Source organism: Alligator sinensis, unplaced genomic scaffold, assembly GCF_000455745.1.
Source record: "Alligator sinensis unplaced genomic scaffold, ASM45574v1 scaffold281_4, whole genome shotgun sequence".
NCBI classification, from domain to species: Eukaryota; Metazoa; Chordata; order Crocodylia; family Alligatoridae; genus Alligator; species Alligator sinensis.
This window is the reverse complement of record NW_005842699.1, coordinates 804,912-811,443: the sequence shown is the minus strand read 5'-3', so window position 1 is coordinate 811,443 and position 6,532 is coordinate 804,912.

The window sequence follows — 6,532 nt, the reverse complement described above, 5'->3', positions numbered from 1 at the left end:
CTGTCCTCAGGTGTGGATGCTTTACCCCAGAGTTTGGTGTCATCAGCAAACTTGGCCAGTCTGTTTCTGACACCAATGTCCACATCACTGATGAAGATGTTAAATAGTATAGGCCCTAGGGCAGAGCCTTGTGGGACGCCACTGGTCACAGCGCACCAAGATGATTGGATCCCATCGACCACCACCCTTTGGGTCCTACCATGGAGCGAATGCCCCAGCCAGTGGATTGTGGTGAGGTCGAGGCCACAGTTAACCAGTTTAGCCAAGAGGTGATCATGGGATACCAGATCAAAGGCTTTTTAAAAGTCAAGATATACAACATCGATCTCTTCCCCCTTGTCCAGGTGATAGGTCACCTGGTCATAAAAGGAAATCAGATTGGTCAAGCAAGACCTGCCCACAACAAACCCATGCTGGGTATCCCTCAGGATATTGCCTTCAGCTAGTCTATTAAGGATGGCCTCTTTGATAATCTTTTCTAAGACCTTCCCCAGGACAGAGGTCAGGCTGATGGGCCTGTAGTTTGCCAGATTTACTTTCCTCCCTTTCTTGAAGATTGGCACCACATTGGCCCTCTTCCAATCATTGGGCACTTCACCAGAGCACCAAGAGCTCTCAAAGATCCATGCCAGGGGCTGAGCTATGATGCTCGCCAGCTCCCTGCGTACCCTTGGGTGTAACCCATCAGGGCTGGCTGACTTGAAGGTATCCAGCTTGTCAAGGTGTTCCTTCACGAGGTCAGCTTCGATGGAGGGCAAGGAATCTCCCTCACCTGGGCCTCCCTGACCCATAGTGGGCAGGGCCGTCCCATGGGACTGGTAAAAAACTGACACAAAGTACCCATTTAGCAAGTTTGCTTTTTTCCTGGGTGTCAGTTGTCAGTTGCCCCATCTGGTTTAGAAGGGGTCCAATGTTGCCCTTACTTTTTCTCCGGCTCTCCAAGGAAGTTTGTGTTTATTTTAATCTTAAAGTGAATAATACAGCCGTAGGCCCCTAGCATATTAGTAAAACTTCTAGTTTATTCTTAACTGGAGAAAAATGTGTTGTTTTATATGTGATGATGCACATCACCATTTGCACCCACCTTTTCAAACTTCTAGATCCACCCATGCAGCCTGTCAGCTGGCTGGTTAGGTATACTGCAGCTTTTACAAACTTTTGAACAACATTAGTTTAATTATTAAATATAGTCATTTCCATAAGATCATTTCTATTGTTCATGACTGATTCCATAATATCCTTCAGCTTGAACCCAGGCTAATTACTAGGAGAAAGAATTCACTTTTCAAGGGTATACATTAAAGATATCACTGAATTACACGTTACAGAAAGTCAGATCCCCTCTCATTTGTGCATATTTGCTTGCACTCCTTCAGTAAGACAAAATGTCCACGCTCAGTACTTGCCACCATGGAATTAATTTCCAAACCATAAACAGGACCAGGCACAAATGGTGCTATACTTGATACACACCAATAACTGCTTATATAGCAAGTAAACAATACTTCAGCTGAAATAAACTAGTTTTCTAGTTCCTTATTAAACCACTTGAGTGTTAATTTAGCTATTTAGTCTTATTGCAGCTGCCTTTAAGAATAAAAAAATTGTATTTCTCATACTGCCAAAGCATCCCACTTTATTCATTGTGTACTGTTTGTCTTGCTACAGAAGATTGAAAATGCATATTTACCCATAATAATTATTCTAACACTGCAAAAGTGTCTAATTGGCACTATAGCTAGAGAACTTCTGACTTACATGTAGATGTGGCTGAAAACTTTCCCAGCTGTGTCTTGCATTTTTTTTTTGGAATCAACATATAGTTCTCTCAGGGCTGAAAGATTACTCAATCTGGCCTTGAATTCATTTGAAACAAATAATCTTTCAGTGGTATAAAAGATGTTGAAACCCTCTATAGCACCAGTATTTTAAATATTTCTAGCCACCCTGGTAGTGTAGTGTCTCTATACAAAAGCCCAAAGTGTGCTGGTTTGGAAGTAACTTTGACTCTTAATCTTTGAGTTGATGAAAGGTCTGACAGTTAATTAAGGCAACAAAATAGGTATCCAAGACAGAAGCTGATTATTAATAAAGCTTGTAGTAGTGATGAACTTTTAAACAAGATTTTGCATTCATTGCCTTCAAATTTTTCTTTTTTTAGAGGGCAACAGGCTTTTTCACTTCAAAACATGTAGACATGTGGAGGCAAACAGGCATATTAATTTGAAATGTTCAAATCACAAAACTTAGAGTAACAACATTGTTGCATTGTAGGGGAGAACAGTAGACAGGAAATTAGATGATGGATGGAATGGCAGCTGCTATTCTGTGTAAGTTCATCCAGTAAAGCTGACCTGCCTAAAATTGGAAAATGAAAACTAAAAGATGGGGTTGAACTGAAATGAAGCTTCACATCTGTCTTGTTGATTCAAGTTGACCTTGAGTCCTTGAGTCCATTACCTTGAGTTTAGAAAGAGGAGAACAGAAGTACAAGCAGGAAAAATAATGGTCCCAAATCAGGTAGTACTGTAATAAATTGCCCAGGATGTATCTGGGCCACTTTTTAACTTGGGAAATGGTGCACTGAAAACATCACCTTAACAACCCTAGATGAGCTAATTAAGTATTAAATATGTTTCACATCATGAAGTTAGTGATTATGTTAGATTAATATTAAAGTGAACTTCTTATTACTGAGTTTGCAATGCAGATAAATAGTTAACAAGTGACCTGAATATATATAAAAATAGTTTTTCCTTCTCTCCAAACTAGAGGCCTAACACACTGCAGACATGTCAACATGTCAGATAATTTGACAAAAGGACTGAGGCTGATTAAACTTTTGCACAACTGTCTGAAAAAAATACTCAAAGTGCAGTAGCACCATGACCACAATTTAAAGAAAAATCCTTTTTTTTTTTTTTGCTACTGAATCCATGAACAGAAATCACCAAGACGTTGTAGGATATAACGTTTGACTTGAATTAGAATTTTTTTTAAGAGTCTTCAATCAAATATTCTTTTTCCATTTTTTTTTACTTTTAAAAGAGATTTTCAGCCTTTCTTCTTGATTTTTAAATTGCAGCAGAAGAGTTAAGTGGTATCTTGCTGATTAGATTTACTTCCACTTTTGTGAATCTACCATTAAAATTGTTTACTAGGTTTTAATCAGTCTTTGAATGACAACCCTGAAGTATGTGCAGGTTTTGTGACAGTGTGAGTAATTGACACCAAGACAAAGTTTCTTATCCTTTTGTGATAGGGGCACATCATCTGCTGTCAGATTTCTTCTGTTGCCAGTTTTGAGTCGTATCGTATTAATGAACTTCAGTGTTAGCCTGGAAATAAACAACTCACACAAGAATTCCATACATGATATTGTCAACATGTTATACAAATATAAAACAAAAGAAAGAATTACATATGGGACTGAATTTGATGTGTTAAATACTATAATTATTTAAATTTATATTACATTAAGTATATGCCAGCTAAACTGCATAACTGTATAAACCATACTTAGATATGTTTTTGATAGTTGTTATGATTTTACATATGGTAGGTTGTTATGCATACACTGATTATTTTACATATTTTGATTCTATACATTTCTGCCAATGTTTTGTTCTCAAACTATCTCATTATGTCCTAAATCTATTGTTTCATTATAATTATTTCTGTCCTGTGTTGTAGCTGAGTTTTTCATTTAAGTTAGGTTTTCATTTAAAGTGACCAGGAAGAAAAACTTGGATGGAATTGATAGCTAAATACCAGTAAGGAAGTTCCAGAATATTTAATATATAAAATTACTGGACTTTAAGGCCCAATAGAAGCATTCTGATGATTCATTCCAACCCACTTCATAACAGATCAAAGTATTTCATCCAGTTACTTCTGTATCTAGCCCAATAACTAATGGTTTAATGAGAACATCTCTTTCTTTTTTTCAAAGACATCCAGTCTTGATTTAAAACCTCCAAGTCAGTGGTTCTTAATCTTTTTAGACTCAAGGCCCACCAGATTGATTTGCAGCACCCTTGAATAAATTTGAAGCACCCACCAGAAAATGCCAGCTCTTAGTTTTCACTCTTTTTGTGATTACAGAAAAAAAATAGAATATTTTTTTCTATTGCAAAGAAATCAGACCACAACTATGAATTTCTATTTGAAATCCCTGGGTTTATCTTGTGAATCATGTTTGCAAACCAACAGTGCTAATATTGTGTGGTACTCTGTGGCACTCCAGGGAGTTGTGGCACCCTGGTTGAGAATTACTACTCTAAGTACTAGAAAATTTACCACAATCTTAGCTGATATGTTCCAGTGGCACACTCTCCAATATCCCCATTATTAAAAACTTGAATCTTATTTCCAGTGTCTATTTTTATTTTCTTCAACTGCTATCATTTGATCACATTATATCTATTTCTGCTCAATTGAAGGATTCTCTAATATCATTTATTGTTTTGCTCTAGTAGATTATAAACTACTGTTTACTAAGAAGGTAAGCAGTGAAAAAGGTGGGAAATTGTCATGACATATTTTTAAATGAGAGGCCCTAGATGGAAGACTTTTATTGCTGTAAGAAACACATGGTGGGAATTCAGAAATCTCCACACTACTGCACCACCACTGACTAAATGGGGATCACTTCTAGAACTGCAAGAATTGTTTAATTTTGATTCTTATATAGGCTCTGTCCTTTCTAGGGGGACTTTTAACAAGCTTTAATTACAGGTTTTGGCCATCTAGACCTTTTTTGTTTGGAAATGGACTAAGACAACTGCCTTGGGTTCTCATAGGCTATCAAATGGTTATCTTAAATCACTCTGTATGTAGTTTGGATTTGCACTGGTAAATCAGAGCTGAGAGGTATGCGTGGCTCACACTATGGCCTTAGGAATGAAAAGAAACCCCGTTATACAAAGCTCAAAATGAGCTATTTCCACAAACAAAAAAGCCATCAGGGACAAAATTATGGCAAGTAAATTAAATAAAGTGAGGTTAATAGACCCTTTTATTTCTGTTGTACAGTTTCTGTTTAAAATGTTAGTAGGATTTCATCTGACTAGCTGCAGTAGACTGGACACTATTAACCTCACCGCTAAAAGGGTGCCCTTTCTAGTTTCTGAATAGCTTTTCTTCTATTACATAGAACATATTATCTATGTTTTAAGCTGTTGCTTTCAAATTGCATTCTATTTTTAAAATATCTCCTCTACCCTGATTTTTTTCTGCTTAGGACTATAATGTTGACAGCAGAGAATGCCATAACTAAGGCGGGGGTGTGCGGGGGGTTAGACTTCTACAAGAGGCAAAACATGCACAATCCACTTTCATATTGGAATTTAATTTTGTCTGATTTGTTCCTTTTAATATTCATGTCAAACAGACATATACATTTATAAAAAAAATGTTGCTTGTTTTAGAATAGACTTCATCTAGCTGAAATATGCCCTCTAGATTCATGATTTTTTAACTTTTTTTTTTATAGATTGGTTGAATCCTCAACAGGTTAGAGATGATATATGTTCATTGACTTCAATAAGGAAGTACCCCTCAGTCACCTCAAGGCTTTCACTCATTTTTTTTTGACTATGGAAAAATAATTGTGGCTGCCTATAAGTTCATCACGGGGGCACAGAAGGGAATTGGTGAGGTTTTGTTCACCAAGGTGCCCCCGGGGGTTACAAGAAATAACGGCCACAAGCTAGCAGAGAGCAGATTTAGACTGGACATTAGGAAGAACTTCTTCACAGTTAGAGAGGCCAAGGTCTGGAACGGGCTCCCAAGGGAGGTGGTGCTCTCCCCTACCCTGGGGGTCTTCAAGAGGAGGTTGGATATGCATCTAGCTGGGGTCATCTAGACCCAGCCCTCTTTCCTGCCTATGCAGGGGGTCGGACTCGATGATCTATTGAGGTCCCTTCCGACCCTAACATCTATGAATAGAACAATTTTTCTGTTGCAAAGTACTCAGAAAAACCATGACAGGAAAAGGCTTTTGACACTTTGGTTTCCTATTTGAACTCTTTGGATCTGCCTTGTGAATCGTGTAGGTATTTGCACATTGAACAATGCTAATATTGTGTGGTATTGTATCACACCCTTAAAAGGATCTCATTATACCCCAGCACCTTGGATGAGAATTACTGCCCTAAGCCAACCAATAGGAAATGCTGAAGAGTTGGGAGAGAGCAAAGAAAAGCAGAAACCCAGCTTCTCTCCTAGTCTTAGCTGCCTCCCTTCATCTTCACTTTAGTCACCTATGTAAAACTGTGATACACTTCCCAAAGCCCAGGCCTAGACTTAGGTGACTAAATAATTCATTTGTGTACAGTTGACTGGCTCATTTTCTTTTCTTTTAAGAACCTTTACATAATAAACCTTTGGTTGGAGCATGCAGGAGGTAAGAATTTGAGTGGATTAAATCTACCTCTCCCACTTCCTCAGAGAGGGCCCTAATTACTAGACTAGGGCCAAGCCTGAGCTGAGGACACTGTCTACCCCTTCTGCTGAAGCTTGGCCACTGTGC